At 35.1% G+C, this 19,547-nt stretch overlaps 2 pseudogenes; one reads left to right on the top strand and one right to left on the bottom strand.

Moving 5' to 3' along the window:
* Nucleotides 1–1,114: 1,114 nt before the first annotated feature.
* LOC120149074 lies at nt 1,115–10,835 on the top strand (annotated as a pseudogene).
* Nucleotides 10,836–11,522: 687 nt separating this feature from the next.
* LOC120149075 lies at nt 11,523–14,315 on the bottom strand (annotated as a pseudogene).
* Nucleotides 14,316–19,547: the final 5,232 nt, after the last annotated feature.

Genomic DNA, 19,547 nt, shown 5'->3' on the forward strand with positions numbered 1-19,547 from the left:
CGGAAGTATTGACCCATGTCCCAAATAAAATTTTCCAAGTCTTTGACTGATCTAGTCCCTTTTTAACTTTTTTGGTTTAGGGACTTTGACCCGACCTTTGGGGTGCTGGTCAGCATGTTGCCAGCCACAACAGCCTTTCACAAGGCCACCTCGGTCTTGAATTGTTCAATCTCCTTATTCAGGTTTTCGACTTCGATCCCAGAACCCTTATTCTTAAGTTCTTCGACCTCTTGTCTTAGAGCTAGGATTTGGGCTTCAACAACATCTTCTTGTTGAGAACTCTTCGTATCGAATGCATTGAGTGTCGCTTTCATTTTCTCTTGGATGTTCTCCAAGGCTTCAAGCTTCTCGAGATCTAGTGATCTCAATTTCTCAAGATCGATGGATTCTAACATATCTAAAACCTCATTGGTCTCTATCGCAGAGTTCTCAAGTTTGGTGATCTTATCTTGGAGCGATGCGAGCATGTCCTTCGATGTTCTTCGCTTCTTCTTTGCGTTACTAGTCTCGAGCCCTCGTATGTTGCTACCTCATCACGTTGTGAAGTTATCTCGTCTAGTCACAAACTTGGCTCTGATACCACTTGACACGGGGCTAGACTGTTGGCTAGCTAGTCCGTGCGGCCCTTAGTCGTTTTGCTAGGTTGTTGGGCACTAAGGAAGCCTTGAAACCTAAGTTTAGTTGCTTAACTTGTTGCGAAAGTAAGCACAAAGAGAATATGAATGGAAATAAGAGATGCACGAGAGTATTTGGCTTGAAAGCCGAGTTAGTCTTATTTCCAAGAGAATGAATGAATGAATACAATGGGGGTGTAGAGGCCCCTTTTATAATAAGAATCCCCTAAGAGTTAATGACAAAGTCTACTTCTACTCTAACTAAAAGTACATCCCTACTTTAGTTAAAAGTCTAAAAGTTGAATCCAACTTAAACAATGATGATAGCTTTGTCCATTTTCTTAGGAAGGGTTGATCTTGGCTTGGAGAGGACCCGAGTCATGGTGTACTTGGTCTTATCCAATTTTAGTGTGGGTTTGGCGCATCCCGTGGTGCGTTTTGGGGCAGACTTGGTGCCCCGCCTAATGCGTCTGGGCCTGAGAGTACTTTAATGCCCGCGGATGTTCGCTGGTGGATGTTGGAATCTCCCTCATGGTCACGGTCCGTGACACTAGCATGAAATTACAAATCTTCAACTTATCTTGGAACCGCCTGTCGAAGTGTTGGAACATTTCAATAAGGATGCTCAAGGAGCATTGAACGTTTAAGAGCACTTGCTCTCCCAACTGTATTAAAAAAAGTGTAAAAATAAAAATGAAGATTATTTCGTTAGTTTATGTTTTTGTCTTTATTGAAGGGTGGGTCTATCCAGCTCAACAGATTTGAATAGCATGCTTTGAATTTATAAAATAATTATTTTATAAATTCAAACTGTTTTGACCTACTATTCAATTTTAATTTAATTATAAAATATACATTATCAATATAAACTTTTATATTTTAAATTAAAATCAGTTATCAAATAAAATTATTAAAGTATGTCAACCTCTAAGATTCTCGCTATTAGAGAAGTACTGACCAATTTTCTCTCATCTAAATGACTAATAAATTAGAGCTCATAATTGAAAGAAATAATAAAATAATATTTTATTTTGTTATTGAAATCACTTATAAATTTTTTAAATAAGTAATTTAGAGATAAAATTTATTCATACGATTTAAACACAATTTTTATAAGATACGAACAATAAGTTTTAATCAACTAAAATAGAATAAATTAGTTGCCAATTAAATATGTAGTGTACTAATAAAATACAATGATATGTTTGTATTTTTTCCAATTTTCCTCACTAATTTAAAAAAATATACTCACTTTTGTTTTTATTTAATATATATGACCACTTTTGTTTTTATTTAATTAAGATATGGTCACTACTGGTTAACTGTCGTTAATTAGGTGATGCGATATTTTAATATAATTACATATTGGCCCCCTATTATTTTATTATCTCAATTTAGTATTAATTTTAATAGATTAAAATAATATATGGTCACTTTTATTTTTATTTAATATATATGACCACTTTTGTTTTTTAGTTAATTAAGATGTGGTCACTTCGAGTTAATTATCGTTGACTAGATGACATGGTATTTTACTATAATTATATATTTGGCCCCTATTATTTTAGTATCTCAATTTAATATTACTTTTAATAGATTAAAATAAATTAAAGGTAAAAATAAAATATATTTTATAATTTAAAATAATAATATAATATATTTAGTCAATTAAGATAAAATATATACTTTAAAAAATTAAAATAATAATAAAATATATTTTTAAAAAGTTAAAATGAGAATAATATATATATATATTTAAATTAAAATAAACATTTTTAAATTAAGTTAATAATATAATATATTTAATAAGTTATATAAAAAATATTTTTATAGTTAATATATATAAAATATTATGAATTTAAGTTAATTATTTATACACTAAGATTATATATCATTTTGTGTATTTTAGAGTAAACATTGGTCTTGATTTAATAGTTGGGTAAAAGCTTGGTTTCCAAGTGACCCAGGTTTAAATCCTTTTGGCCCTATTTTGAAATTAAATTAAAATAAAGTTAATTCTTCAATCGAATTGTGACATGTGACATGACACATTATACTAGTGACATGTGATATCATTCAATTAGATAATTAAATTTATTTTAATTTATTAAAAGTATGACTAAATTGAGAGAATATGTAAATAACATGAATCAAATGTGTGATTATACCAAAACATTTAACGACAATTAACTCATGATGACCACCTTAATTAAATAAAAACGAAAGTGATCATATATTACTTTTTAAAATTAATAAGGAAAAATGAACAAAATACAAATAAAAGTGATCAATATAATTATCATTAAAATATATTATTTCAATTTTGATTAATATTATATTTTACTTCAATCCTATATACTCTTTTTTCCTATTTCCTAAATAGATAAATTAGTTTATTATTTTGTATAAAATACAAGGATGAACTTTGTAATTAGACCAAACTGAAAAATCAATTTGCTAGCCTAGACCTACCTTTAATTAAAGTCTTAGGGAAATAGCGGTTCTTAAAAAAAGTTAAAATATATCATTTTTCACTTGATTTTATTTTTTTCTTATTGTATTCATTATATTTTTAATATTTTCATTTTATTTATTAAACTTTTGAATAATTTTTATTTTAATCCTTCTGAAGTATTTTATTATTATTTTAATATGAAGTGGTGTCTTTCATTAATTATTTTAAGTTGTTTTTATATTAAATAATAATAAAAATATCATATCATATTAAAATAATAATAAAATAATATAAAATGACCAAAATATAAATAATTTAAAATTTTAATGAGTAAATTAAAAAATTAAAAAAAAATAAAAAGAAATAAAATTGAGTGAAAAATGATATAGTTTACCAAAGAAAAATCAAGATGCGGCATCATTGACGTCATTGCTCCACGTAGGATCCACGACATTTGAGCGTAAAATGATTTTGTAAAAAATCGAAAATTTCCAGAATTGTCTCTCACTAATCACTATGCTACACTGGGATGCAAGCTTAGTATCCAAAAGCAGAAGTCTAATCTGAAAAGAAGCACTTCGTAGTTTCAACAACGACAGAGGCAACAGACAACGATGTCGAGACGATCAACAGAGATTGTCACTATTTTAAGTCCCTTCTCTCTTCTTCGGACCGGGATTTCCTCGTACTCGACAACGCCGATCAGGTCATTTGATCCGTTAAATCAATCTTTCTTGTCATGTTTGGTTGTCTTTATCAGTTTTTTCAAATGATGAATTTTTGTTAGACTATTTTACTGTTTTTTAGGAATTGTATATTTTACTATTAAGAACCTATTGCAAACATCAATTATACACAGGAAAGAATGTATGTATTAATATCAACATGTACATCATATTTATAAGGAAATGCTAAGCTATAACATTTCATTAACTGACTAACAACCTAGCTAACCAAACTAACATAATAACTACCTATTTGTTACACGTGTATTACTTCTTTAATAACAACCTAACATTCCCCCTACTCTTCTTACTTCCTCTTCGATGGCATCCTTACATTCCCCCTACTCTTTCTTGCCTTGTTTTTACTTTACTTAGACCGTAGACACCATATACACATTTTTATGAAACTCCTCAAACGTCGTTTTAGACAGCGCCTTGGTGAATCCATCTGCAATCTGGTGTGCAGTCGGTATGTAATTTACTAGCATCTGTCCAGCAACAACTTTCTCTCGAACAAAATGCACATCTATATCGATATGCTTAGATTGAGAGTGATAAATAGGGTTTACAATTATCACAATAGCCCCTGTGTTGTCACACCAGATCACAGGTTCCTGACGTTGCTGCAAGCCGAGATCATCAAGTAGAGCACCTACCCAGGTTACCTCAGCTGCAGTATCTGCTACACACTTGTACTCAGCTTCCATCGTTGACCTTGATACCGTTTTCTGCTTCTTGGAACTCTAAGCAACAAGACACTTACCAGCAAAGACTCCATACCCAGACACGGATCATCGATCATCAATATTTGCTCCCCAGTCTGCATCAGCAAATACTATAATAGCCAGCCAGTCATCTCCTGGTTGAAACAACAGCCCATAATCAATGGATCCCGCCAAGTACCTCAATATTCTTTTGACTGCAATCATATGTGTTTCACGTGGTGCATGCATGAACTACGCCACTTTCCCAACACCATAAGCTAAATCAGGACGTGTATGACACACATACAACAAAGAGCCAACTATGCTACGATATTATGTAGCATCAGACAACAATTCTCCTTCATTTGCTGATAATTTGGAAGCTAAAACCATTGGTGTTCCATAGCCATTCCAGACTTCTCTAACAGCTCCAATATGAATTTTTTTTACTTAGCACAATATTGCCCTATGATTGATGTACTTATATTCCCAAGAAGTAACTAAGAAGACCCAAGTCCTTAAGTGAAAACTTTTCTCTATGTAACTGCACCACCTCTTGAATATGCTAGATGAGTGCCCGACAATGACAATATCATCAACATACACAAATACATAAGTGCCACTTACATGTCCCCTACTGATAAACAAAGAAGAATCTACTTGAGATGTGGTAAATCTCATTTCTACAAGACTATCTCTAAGCTTGGTATGTCAATTTCTAGGTTCTTGTTGAAGGCCATAGAGAGTCTTTTGTAATTTGCAAATAAGAGGAGTTCCATCATCGACCACTTTCTCAAACCCTGGTGGTTGCTGCATAAAAACATCTTCACCTATGTCCCCATTGAGGAATGCATTGATAATATCCACATGTCTCAAATCCCATCCGTTTGTCACAGCTAAAGCTAACACAACGTTGAAGGTGGAAAACTTTACAACTAGACCAAAAGTGTTAGTGAAATCATATCCTGACACCTGTGAGAACCCCTTTGTAACCAATCTAGCTTTATATCAATGAATGGTGCCATCTGGGTTTCGTTTGAGCTTGAACAACCACTTGCAGCCTACATGTATGCGTCCTGCTAGAAGTTTCACTAATGACCAAGAGTTATTTCTTTGTAACACATCAATCTCGACTTGAACTGACTCTCTCCAGTTAAAAGACTGTAGTGCCTCATGAACTGAGGCATGCATATTATTCTCAAAGTAACTGGCGTACGACTTGGGTTTGAATATCCCACACTTGCTACGTGTCAACATGGGGTGACAGTTTTGCTGCTCCAAGCTTATAGTAGCATTTCCAGAATCATTTGAAACATCATCAGAAGCATATGCTCTTGTGATAGCATGTTCATCTGTGCCAGCTGCATTAAAACATGTATCTGAGTTGGAAGTCATGGTTATATCTAAGACATGTATGACCTCATCGGTTGTTTCTAGGGGAAATGTAACCTCAGTAGAAACCGCAGGTAACATTTGTTGTTGAACTTGACCTGCAAGAGTATTAACCACTTCTTAAGGCACACCATCCTCAACATTAGTTGGAGAAACCACTCTGTGCCACCTATTAACATCAGCAACAATCGAAATATCTTGTGGTTGAAAACAAGCAGGTTTGTGCTGTGAACTGTCTGCCTGTTTACCTACAAAAGGAAAGACCATTTCATTAAATACCACTCGACGTGATATATAAACCCTTCCATTACTCGCAAGACACTGGTAACCCTTATGCTGAGGACTGAAACCCAAATATGTGCAGGGTTGTGAACGAAATGACAATTTATGGTTTTGGAACGGTCTCAGGTAAGGAAAGCATCGACACCCGAATACTTTCAGTGTAGAATACTCGGGTTTCTTGCTGAAAAGTTTTTCAAAAGATGATAACCCTTCAAGCACCTTAGTTGGTAAGAGATTAATGAGATGAACAGCTGCTACCATAACATACGACCAATATTGAATAGGTAGAGATGCGTGAGCTAGAAAAATAGTCCGAGCTCAACTATATGGTGTTGTTTACGCTCAACAACTCCGTTTTGCTCCGATGTATGAGGACAGGACAGTCTATGCACTATGCCTGCTTTGGCTAGCAACATAGAAAATGAGCGATACTCTCATTCCCAATTGGTTTGAACCACCTTTATCGATACGCCAAATTGATTTAAGACAAGCTTATGAAATAACTGAAATGCTTACAGGACTTGAGCTTTTTCTTTTATGAAGTAAACCCAAGTAAACCGAGTGCATGCATCTACAAACGAAATGTAGTATCAAAATCCATTATATGTAATGTATGAGGGCCCCCATAAGTCTGAGAAGATAAGCTCAAAAGGAACTTTATATTGAGTTTTAGATGAAGCAAAAGGAAGCTTGTGACTCTTGCCCATAAGACAAGCCACACATGTTTTATTAATCTCAGAGTCAATCTTTACATTGATTTCATTAGCTACTCTATCTAAAACATACTGAGCTGGATGCCCTAACCGAGGATGCCAAGGTTCATATTGAAATTGAGAAACATTTGCAGCCACAACATGAACAACATCACCAGGTTCTTCTCTATGTACATGACCAAAGGCAAAGGTATATATACCATCATTTTCTTCACCTCGCAGGAGAATATCTCTAGTTGATTCATCTCGAACGTAACATTTTCCAGCTTGAAACTCAAGGTAAACTGCATTATCCCTAGCAAGCTTAGAGACCGAAAGTAATTTTTTTGTTATATAGGGCATATGCAATAAATCATTCAAAAGCAAAGTTCTTGAAGAATCCATAATTGAATTATCGATATTGCAAATATCAAGGGAAACTCCATTTCCCACAATAATTTTACCTGGGCCTCTAAATTCAACAGGGTTTGAAATGTTATTAACATCAGGGGTAACATGATGTGTTGCACCCGAATCCACTAGCCAGAGATCAGCTGACTTAGAATCCATATTGACTTGTGATGTACCTGCTGTTGTTTGAGACCGACCTTTGCAAGATTCACACCCCCAATTAGGTGTTTTAGAAACTGAATAATGGACATTAACAAGGTAACCTTTGTGAGATCGAGACTCAGATGTAACACACATGAAGTCTTCATCAAATCGATGCCAACAGCGGTCAACCAGGTGACCAAGCTTACCACATAGTTGACATTATACTCTGGTTCTTCCTCGACCACGACCAGCAGACCGATTCCTTGAGGATGGGCGTAAAGATCTGGAATCGCGATAACTATCATAAGAAAACTTCACCTCATGCTCAGCAACAATGGCACTCATAGGCAATGAGTCCAATGACTCATCAAAACCGGCTAGTTGAGCTTCAGCATCTAGTAGCATTGTATAAAGATTATCCAAAGAGAGAGTTTCTTTCATCATTGTAATAACCGCCATAAACGGTTGATACTCCTTGGGTAGTCCTTTCAAGACACTGGATATATGACAACATGTGATACTACACTTCCACAAGAAGCGAGTGCAACATATACTTCCTTAACTCGCGTAAGGTAAACCCTCATACTATCGTTTCCTTTCTTAAGCGATTGCAACTTACAGTGCAATCCCATGGCTGCAGTAGTAGATCTGCTAACAAATAGTTGTTGCACCGTACTCCATACTGCAGCAGCCGAATCTGCTCCTACAAACTGTGGTAGGAGATGAGAACTGATGGTGGAAAGAAGCCACGACGCCAGCGCACTGTCCTGTGCCACGAATTCTTCAAATGCATCATTGATAGTCATCTCGCTGTTGTCATCAAGAATCGTCTCCGATGGCGGCTTCAAGACACCAATCAATAACCGTTCTTGACGGTGGCTTCGAACAGTGAGCAAAATCTACTGCTTCCACAGCAGAAAGTTTATTTCATCGAGAACAACATATACTTTCTTGTGTGTGAAGCTCTTGGATGACTCTATAACCAATATCGAGATCAAGCAACAGCGAAAGTTTATGAACGATCCCCAGAATACTCGGCGAAATATACCATATTAAAAACCTACTGCAAACAACAATTATACACAGGAAAGAATGTATGTATTCATATCAACATGTACATCATATTTATAAGGAAAGGCTAAGCTCATCAACTTTCATTAACTGACTAACAACCTAGCTAACCAGACTAAGAGAATAACTACCTACTCGTTACACGTGTATTACTTCTTTAACAGCAACCTAACATTTCTGTTTGCAATAGTCAATTAGGATGTTTTCTGAACTGGGTTTGGGGTTTATGCTTATAGTATGATACGAACTTGCTGTTTGTTGGGTTAATCACTTTAATTAATTGGGATTAGGGTAACTATAACTGTTAGCTTTTGTTTTTTGGGACTATTTTCTGTTTGATAATTGAATCCTGAAATTTCGATTCTACAGGTTAAAATCGATAGCTTGAAGGGGGAGAAGCTTGGATTGTATTTCTCAGCATCATGGTGTGGTCCATGTCGAAGATTCACCCCTTGATCGAGGTTTACTCTGAACTCTCTTCGAAAGGCGATTTCAAAGTCATTCAATGGTTACTTCTCTGAGATGTCATGGCTTGCGATCCCTTTCTCCGATTCCACAACTCGAAAGCACTTGGACGAGTCGTTCAAGGTGAGGGGAATACCTCTTCTCGTGCTCTTGGATGAAAATAGTAAAGTCTTGACCAATGAGGGGGTGGAGATTATTAAAGACTACGGAGAGGAAGGGTACCCTTTCACCTCCGAAAAGATCCAAGAATTAAAAGATTTGGAAGAAAAGGCCAGGAAGGAACAGTGTCAGAACTATCTTGGTTTCCCGATCTCGTGACTTTGTTGTTACATCTGATGGAACTAAGGTAACTTTGATGACTGGATTGATTGTTTAAAATGGATTTTCTCTTACATCGAACTATCCTAATCTGTAATCTGATCTTAATTTGTATTCTAGGTACTGGTTTCTGAACTTGAGGTAAAGACTGTAGGTCTATATTTCTCGGCGTTTTCGTTCAAGCCATCTTCTGATTTTACTCTAAAACTAGCTGAAGTTTATGAGAAATTGAAAGAAAAGGGGGAGGATTTTGAGGTTGTTATGATATCTCTTGAAAACGAAGAGGAATCCTTCAAGGAAAGCTTTGGGGCACCTTGGTTGGCATTGCCTTTCAAAGACGAGCTGTGAGAAATTGGCTAGGTACTTTGAGCTCTCGGCCCTTCCAACTGTTGTTATTATCGGGCCGGACGGAAAAACTCTCCATCCCAATGCTGCCGATGCTATTGATGAACATGGGATTGAGGCCTACCCCTTCACCCCTGAAAAGTTTGCAGAGCTTAAAGAGATAGAGAAGGCAAAAGAGGCCCGCACAAACTCTCGAATCGGTTCTGATCTCAGGGGATCTGGATTATGATGTCATTGGGAAGGATGGGGCTAAGGTATGAGTTTCTGTCCTTAGATGCTGGCAATAACAATACCATGTTAACCTCAAATTGTGTCTTAACTGAAATCATTAAACCTTTCGCTGATTTGGAGTTTTTCAGCCTTTTTTCATTCTTTCGGGTGTATGTAATCACTATCTAGTGGCAATGCTATAAGCTGTGCCTCCGTATTTCTGATGAGTGATAAATCGATCTACTATTTCAGGTCAAGGTGACCGACTTGGTGGGAAAGACCGTTCTTCTATACTTCTCAGCCCATTGGTGCCCACCATGCCGTGCTTTCACGCCCAATCTCATTGAAGTATACAAGATGATAAAGGAAAAGGATGAAGCCTTCGAAGTGATTTTTATTTCTAGTGACAGTGATCAAACCTCCTTTGAGGAATATAACTCCGAAATGCCTTGGTTGGCTCTTCCATTTGGTGATGCTCGGAAGTCATCATTGAGTCGCAAATTCAAGGTCAAGGCATCCCTAAGCTTGTAGCCATTGGACCGACTGGAAAAACCCTTACGACAGAGGCGAGGGGTCTGGTCATGGCTCATGGGGCGGATGCTTATCCTTTCACCGAGGAGCGGTTGAAGGAGATTGAGTCACAGTACGAGGAGATGACAAAGGGGTGGCCACGGAAACTAAAACACAAACTGCACGAGGAGCACGAGCTCATACATCAAGGTTCTTATATGTGCGACAGACGTAAAAAAACCAGGAGAAATCTGGTCGTTCTACTGTGGAGAATGCGACTTTGATCTGCATCCGAAGTGTTCCCTGGAAAAAGACAAAGAAACCAAAGGTGATGTGGAGGGGGAAGGAAATACAAAGGAAGGTTGGGTCTGTGATGGGGAGGTCTGCACTAGAGCTTCATGAATTATGTCCATTATATATATATATATATGAACAACAGTTGTTCCTGCTGGTGCTTCTACAATCATATGTTTGCTATATAATAAAATGTGGAGCTGTTTTGTAGAGATGGTATTGAGATTATGCAGGGGTGAAGGATATTACCTTTATTGGGTCAATAACCCCCCTTTTTTTCTTTCGAACTATGCCTTGATTTTATGTGCAATTGTTATATATATATATATATATATATATATATATATATTTTGTATAAGGTGATTACAAGATAATAGTATTAGATTTTTGGAAATTCAAATTTCATACTTTGCAGTTCCTGTTCTCACTGGTTTAGGATTTCTTACAGGTGAATAAGTGTTGATATCTTGTCTCACTCACACAAACGGCTGTTCATACCATCGGAATCTAATACTTACCAATTTGTACATTCCAACATATTTATATAGTATTAGAATCCCACCTTAAGCAAGAAGTTTGCACCAGACACAAGGAAAAGTATATCTAGAGAACGATAATTACGAGCATTAATCTAGGGGGGACTAAGAAGGACAACCGGAAGAAATCGAGAAGCGATGAAGGATAACCGGAAGCAATCATGAAGCGATGGGGACTGGAGACGGTACTGATTAAACAACATAAAAATGTTTAATTGGAGGTTGCTACCCTAGGATCTTGACACTGTGTAGACACCGGGAGCTAGATTTTAAGAACTTTGCTTATTGTAAATAAACAGAAACACTAACATTTTGGCAAAACTAAGCTGAATTGGTTTTACACTGGAGTGTTAATTAAGCAGCAGTAGGGGCAGGAACAGAAGGAACTTCAGGCTGATCAGGCATTGAAGCCATGATGGACGGCTTCGGAAACATTGTTTGTTCTGCATCCAAACCTGGGTTTTAGGCGTCGAAATCGAGAGATGGATCATTGTAAATATCCCACCATTTGGCCACTAGCAATGATTAAAAAACATTGTTAACTCTTAAATAACTAAACTTTTAATAGTTAATTAAATTAGTTATATAGCATCAAATAATTCAAGGTGTAATATATATTTCGGTACCTATTTCTTTGTCCAATTAGATATTTAAATTTAATTTTTTTATTTAAATTGATACTTGAACTTTTTTTCCTTCTTTCAAATGAGTATTTAAACTTAACTTATTGATTTAAATTGATAAAAAAAAATATAAAGACAGAGAGATTCACTTACACTGGTGTAAAACTAAATAAGTTTTACACATCTCAATAATTTTTTTATGATGGATATTTTAACAATCTAACCGTTGAATTTCATGTTCTATTCATGTAGATAGATTATGTGTATAATGTTTTAAATAAATTTAAAAATATTTAACTATTTATTTGATATAAAAACTATTCAACTATTTAATATATATATTAATAAAAACACTACTTTTAATCAATTTGATAAACATAATGAATTCATTCTAAAATTTATAGGCCCAAGAAGTACAATAACATTAATAAGTTTAGTGATTAAATTATTAAAATATTAATCATAAAAAATTTCACGAGATGTGTAAGACTTATTTAATTTATACTAATACTTTTAATGAAAGTTTAGAATGACAAGAATGTGAGAAAAAAAGGGGGAAATAGAATAGATAACACATTACTTGCTCTGCAAAAGGTGTTGGTGGGGTGACAAGAAGAGTGAGTATTTTAAAAGTGAAACGGCAAGGCTCGAACAAGAACATGCTGGCGTTGAAGTACAACGGCGGCGGAGTCCCCACCTCCACCGGCCACGTCGCTTTATCGGGAAACTGCTGACAATAACCGATGAAGTATGAAAGAGTACACACCTCACAGTAGCAGTCCATTACAGCATACAAGTAGCCATTTGGTGTGTCCAGAAGATGGCCTATGCTATCGTACACTTGAATATTCGCATCCAAATAAATCATCTTTTCGAATTCCTCGAACTGAACTATAATAACATGGCAATTTTATTAAGAGATGAAAATAAATTATCAACAAAAAAAATATTTAAAAATATACTTAAAATTAGATGAGAATTTAAACCCGCAGTCCACTCACCATCCATTCTTTCACTTTGACTTATTTGATGGGATAATTTTAAAAATTAATTGATATATTGTCAGTTAGTAATGATATGGATGTGGTTTGATTCAAGTTACGTTCCAAATGCGAAGCCGAGTAATTGATGACAAAATGAGCCATGGCAAACTGAACTTTGGTCTCCGGCGGACAAATAGGTTCAATTTCCTAAGCAATGCAACCTTGAGATCGCATAATCTCTTGGAGCTCTTCGGGGATGTCGGGAAAGACCGCAGCGACGAGAGGATACAAACTCTTAACCTTTCGTAATCCCTTGGCTAATCCCACTACCCTTTTAATGTAATCACCATTACCGGCTAAAATGTAACAAAAGCTTTACTTGAGTAGCCTCGGTTGACCCTGGCCGAGGTCGAAACGCCTTCGACAGCATCACCGATGCCATTTTTATTGGATAGGATTAAGAAGATGAGGTTTTGAGGAGAGTGGGAGATAGTAAACCTACTAACCTCTTACTTCCTGAGATGCGAATGGAGCCATTGGCCTCTATAAATAGAAGCAACTAGTGGGATAAATTCATGCTCAAGTCAACAAATGAAACTCAAATTATTATTATAATTGTTGTTATTATTATCTTGTTATATATATATATATAAGATAGAATCTAGTTATATAGAATAAATTTTTTAAATTTATATTAATTAAAATTATTAGATCAGTGTAATATAAAATAAGTAAGATCAAATCTTTTTTATATTTGTATAAATTGATTGAATTTGATAAAAAAAATTACAAATTTAATGAACAAAAAAATAACTTAAGGGCTAATTTTTTATTTTATTTTCAAGAGTCAAAATTATCTTTAAGCCTTTACAAAATGACATGGAAATTAATTTGAAAACATTTTATGTTTTTGGAAAATCTATAACTACCCTTGAAAGCGATCCCGATTTATTCTCATTGCTTGATTGAGGAATTTGAACTCAAAATTTTTTGACAACTAAGAAATGTCATTATAGATTTTATAAGGGTTTTTTTGTCATTGACTATTATGGCTCATTATCGATTAAAAATAAGGTAAACTTGTAACACCCCAATTTAGGGGTTAAATTAAAAGTTTCTGGAACTGGTAGTCAGTTTTAAAAAGTACAGGAATTCGGAGACTAAACCCATAATTTGCCCATTTTTTAAGTGAAAATTTTAAATCCCTTCCATGATCAATCTAGTTTTTACCCCTAAAAATTAACCCCAAATCCATATCCCCGCCGACCCTCCTTTGCCACCATATTTTATCACCGTCCGATCATCGTTCGCCTCTCTGACACCACCTATAAACTCACCATCGAACGGTGATCAAAACCCGACCCCTAGACCATTCTGAATCAGCTCCGTTCGCTGTAAATCACGTCAGGAAAGTCCATCAAAACCCCCCCAACTGTCGCTCATTTTCGACGTTTCCAGCTGCCACCGGCGTTATCTCGCCTCACTGCCTGCACCATTGGGTTCACTGTCGCCGTGTGCTCCAAATCCAGCCAGTAGGTCATCGTATCGTCGCTGTTTCTTCTGTTGATCATCGTTGGGTAAGTCCGGTTCTATTTCCGGTTATTTGGTTGGGTTGATTTCGTTTTTAAGTGAAATTGATGGTTGCAATCGATGTTTGATGAGCTAAGGAATAATCGATCGTCGACTAGCCATCTTCTCGCCGGTTCACGCACCCTCACGCGCCGTCGGGTGAGCGTAGGGCTTGTCCACGCTCCAAGGAAGTCTCCAAAACCGGTCTAATCGGTCTGGACCGGACCGAACCAGTCAACCCGGTTTGAACCGAACTAAGTCAAACCGACACCCGACCCAAATCGCTGACTTTGACCCGAACTATTGACTTTGGTCAGAGTTGACCATTGACTGTTGACTTTGACCGAAAAAGTCAAATTTTCTGAATAGCCCTATTTTATGTTTTTCGACGTCATGAGTCCAAATCCGAAGTCCGTTTTCCAAATTCGCACCCGATAAGGCATTTTTCAATGTTTTATCTTCATATTCAAGTTGGTTTCTAAATTAAGTTCAGTTTCTGACGTAAATTTGGTTGCTTTGCATCCAAGGGATTATTGGACATTGAATTCAATTTCGAGAGTGATCGAATGGATTTTAAAGGGACGATCGATATGACACGAAAATCGAGATAATACTCTACTACCCTTTGTATGTTTTTCGGACCCCATTGATAATTGGTATGTGCATGAATGAAAATGGTTGGTCCATTATACAAACTATCATTTGAATGAGACAAAAATTGGAATAAATACATAACATTAAATAAGACTTAGATGACTCGAAAAAGAGAAACTGAAAGATAAATCGGAAATAATTATAAGTTCAGTGATTCGATAATAAATGAATTGGTTTCAAGATCTGTAAATTTTGATAAATCACTTTAAAGGTTAAATATCATGATTATTTGGTTAAGAAATTATCTAAAATAGCCCTAAGGGGTAAAATTACAAAATACCCTTATATTGAAAAAGGACCAAGACTTCTCCTAGTGGCGAAATTAACCTTCAGTGAGCAAATGAGCAAAGTACTCGGAACTTTAATTGAACTGGAATACTTTCAAGCCTAATTTACCCGAAGTAATGCCACTGACGGAATTGAATAAAATTACGATAATACCCTTAAAGAGTAAAATGAAATATGGATGACTATGATAATGGAGACGACCTGAGAACTCATACCTTGATTCACTGGAACCTTTGAATTATCGAATTAAATTCCAGATCTATATTGGAATTATAGAATTACCCCTAAAGTGTAAAATGACCAAACTACCCCTAAAGTGTAAAATGACCTAAAGTACCTCTAAACCCTGGAATAACTAATACCCTCAGCTCTGAAATGAACAAATCAACCTCAAATATCAATATGACTTTATTTAATGACCAATTGAATTGAACGGAAGTACTATATGTACTCGAATTTCAGAAACGTCTGAATTACTCTGGAAAACTCCGAAGTGACCGGGATATACTTGACTAATAAATGAACTAAGTAACCTCAATGACTGAGGATTAAATAAAGTGATTTGGATAAGTCTGTAAACTCCGATGAACTTACATGATGTACCATCCATATGGGTTATGAACCATAAATTAAGTATGTCAACATTTCCTGATATCGTTGAAATATGGAAATGAAATAAAGACCATTGGAATATCTGTTCGTCTCCTTAAGATATATTCATCTATGATTTTGAAAGTGATCAATGGACAAGAATTGTTGGTATTAAAGAGTGGAAACGAATGGACCGATCATCATCCATTATTTATAAGAATTGTTTAGCTTGAGTTAACTCGATATTCTGATAGATCGACACAAATCGTAAATGCCCTGAATCTTCATTTCTCCCTTATTAGCTCAAATCACTAAGAATTCTCCAAGAATCTAATACCCAAAATGCTTCTAATTTTTCTGAATAATGGAATCACTCTGGTCATACCTGAAAACACAAGCAACTCATATGCAAAGGATTTTAAATACCTTTCTGATTATTTAGTGCCTCCGAAAAATACTGAATACTATTTGATCCTAATAAATCACGTTCTGAATAACTAATGATCCTGTCAGCTAATAAATTCTTTCGATAGTGATCCTAAATTCCGATAATCTATAGGTATACTGAAGATCCGTGTTTCTTTGCTCAATAAGATTATCCAGTATCTCCAAGTAATATCTGGAACCTCTAGTGTGTTCCCTGATCACATGGATGCTTTCTCTGATTTATGTTCTGATCTCTGCTTTGATTTCTGATATCTCTGTTTACCGACTAAAAATGTTTTATTTGGGGTACCCTAGGATCTGGTATGAAGACTCTGGCAGGTTCAGTCACTGAGGGTAATTCCTTATATAGGTTCTGCACCGATTGGTAATTCCTATCTTTGGCAGGTTCAGTCGCTGTTGGCAATTTCTTTTATAGGTTGAGCACCGACTGGTAATTTGTTATGGACCTAAGGCGACCCTTGGGTAGGCTCTGAGGCTCCGAGAATCTTTCTTGGGTAGGCTCTCAGGCCCCAAGGTGCCCCCTTAGGTTATGCAGTTCTGGGGAGCTGCATATGGCGTTCGGTTGAGGGACTACTATGGTTTTGAAAACATGGTTTGAAAACATGTTTTAAATGGTTTACTGTTTTAAAAAGATATGTATATTTTCACTGGTTTTTTGGGAACACACTAGGCACCCTATTCTAATCTCCTGAAACCTAACATCCGAATTTCCCTCTGAACTGAAAGCTTACTGTCTGTTACTACCTGATTATCACTGGAACCTCAGCTCAGTATAAAAATATGTATATGTCCGAATCAATAAGGAAACATATGCTTATCTATTATATGCATGTTCTGTAGCATCAATTGGTATTACTGTTTTACTGAGTTTTCCAAAGCTCACTTTGTTACTCATCATTTCAGTTTAAAAGAATTGAACCAGTACAACTACCGACATCGGTAAGGGAGTTCCACCAACTTTCTTGTGGAGTACGGTGTATGTGTTTGAGGGGCATGTAGGTTTATTTTGTTTTTATATCTGAGTCTGTAAATCTATTTTATTTCTAAATATTGGTAAATTTTACTTTTGTATTTATAAATGGTTTTATAACTTTACGTGTTTTAACATAAATTTTAAATTTTTCCGTGATTTTTACGGTGAGTCGCTCCAGTGATCCTAATGTGGCACCCCAGATCGGATCGGGTCACCCGCATTGGTATGAGGGGGGTTACATTTAGTGGTATTAGAGCCTAGGTTGAGTCAAAATTTTCTAGATAGACCGACCGGTCGAATGTCAAAAGATGTCTGGTCAGTACATGCCCCTAGACTATAATCGTACTTCTCTAAGCTGGAACTCCAAGGTCGAGTCTCTCTCTTAAACATAATATTATTTTTAAGAAAAAGGTGTCACCAAGTATGACAATGAACATGTTAATTAAACATAAATAAATTTTCTCTCAACTGCATCTAACTGTCTGATGATCTCACCTAACAGAGTTTTGTTTTGTTTTATTTAAATTGTGAATATATATAAATTATTATAATTTTTTTGCAATAAACCCTAAATCCAAGTTGAACTAGAACTTGACAAAAAAATTATTAAAAGCAATTCCATGCGCCCATTGTTTTGCCCAGAGACATATACCATCAATCTTAAAAAATATATATTTATATATAATACAAAATTTTATAAAATAAAGAAAGCTTTATACAAAGTCATGTGTTTAATTATTTGAAGGAAAGCAATGGAATTAAAATGATCAACGATGGAAGAATTGTTTGAGTGTGATATTTTACTTTCATTAATGATCTTCACAAATTTTTTTATATTCTTTAAAAGAATACTTCAAAACCATAGATGCAAACAAAAGTTTAACGACTTATTTAAATAGTCTATAGTAATGTATACAAAATTAAAAAAAGGGACGAGTTTGATTTAATATGATAATGAAGTGGCGTAAGACAAGGCAACAGCAAATAATGAGTTAGGGAAGGAAGAACTTTGGCCTTAAAACCCGTCGTTTAGTGTAGCATGTCATTAACGTAATTAATTGTAGTGCTCGTGAACTTTGTTCCACTCGTGAATCTTTAATCCAGCCGTCGACGTCCACCATTATTTTTGTAGTTGTCCTTCCGATTTTCAAGACTTTACTTTAGTTAATTCAAATTCATCTAGGTCGCACATCTGATTTTGAGATGAATCTCTTAGCGGGAGTTTTCTACATATACAATGACTCGAACTTGAAATCTTCTTAAACGATATCAAGTTGTTTACCATTTGAACTCACCCCATTGATCACCATTATCTTTTATGTTATTATCATAATTATCTTTTTAAGTATTTTTTGTTGTGATTTTATTGTAATGTTTGTCTTCCTATATTTAATAAACTTACATACACCTTACTAATGATATTATTCAAATTCGGATTATATAAAGAAAAAAATATTAAAAGGTTCAATCCATAACCACCATTCACTTTATTACCAAGTATAAAAGTGATATTCACATAAGAATCACAAGTAGATCATTCTAGAATTTCACGACATCGATCCTAATGATGTTAACCATGCAAAAACAATCATAAGCTAATTAGAAAGTTATTAACATAAAAAGCATCCTAGAAATTTAATATTGTTTTGAGTTGAGTTTTTATTTGTTAATTTTGTCGAGAATCTAAATCCAAATGAAAGGTCTCAATTATGGGAATGAGAGTTTTTTTTTTAGAGGTTTTAGGTTTGAACAGTTACGTCTGTAGAATGTATGTGTGCCTTCAATAACTAATAATGATTCTGAACATATATTATCTTATAATCATTTTAAAAATTAAAATTAAATTGTCGAGAATCTAAATAAATTTTAAAAATATCAATAATGTTGCTGTACATGTGAAACTTCACTTGGGGAACAGATTCCCCTTTATTATGGAGCTGAGTAAGTGTAATGATGGGTGGAGGTTGATTCTTACATTTAGAAAGTCGTACGGTAGTAAATGTCGTACATCCCTAATAAAAGTCAATGTGCCCTAAAATCCTAACTTCTTTTATTTACGGTAATGGGCCAAAAACGCCTAATTGTTTATGCATGGTATGATCTATAATTATATTTTGTTATTAGTTTGAGAAAAGAGAACTACCCTCCTTTTTGGTCACAGTGCAGTGGTGTTTTTACTCTATTTTTTTGTCGTTTCAATGTTAATTTGCTAGTCTTTTTTTTATCCATTTTTCACTTTTGAGTTTTCTTT

Source organism: Hibiscus syriacus, unplaced genomic scaffold (assembly GCF_006381635.1).
Source record: "Hibiscus syriacus cultivar Baekdansim isolate YM2019G1 unplaced genomic scaffold, ASM638163v2 tig00110988_pilon, whole genome shotgun sequence".
In the NCBI taxonomy this organism is placed as follows: Eukaryota; Viridiplantae; Streptophyta; class Magnoliopsida; order Malvales; family Malvaceae; genus Hibiscus; species Hibiscus syriacus.